We start from the raw sequence: 246 nt of genomic DNA on the forward strand, positions 1-246 counted from the left end.
TGATGTTCATTAAAAACTCAGCTGTGTGCATCTCATTTTAATATACTTTTTGCAAACTTTGTAAGGACTAAACCCAAACAAGGAATAGTTAAAACTGTACTGCATCTTCAAGATTTCTATTTAAAATAGTCTCATATCTTATTTGTAAGTTTAACTGTAGTATAATTTCTGCCTTTTTTGGTTAGATGATCTTGGTTAGGTAACTATCCCAATGTCTACAGACTGTAATTGTTTTTTGTTTCTTAG

This window comes from Athene cunicularia (assembly GCF_003259725.1).
Source record: "Athene cunicularia isolate RWA chromosome 18 unlocalized genomic scaffold, athCun1 chr18_part1, whole genome shotgun sequence".
Classification (NCBI taxonomy): Eukaryota; Metazoa; Chordata; class Aves; order Strigiformes; family Strigidae; genus Athene; species Athene cunicularia.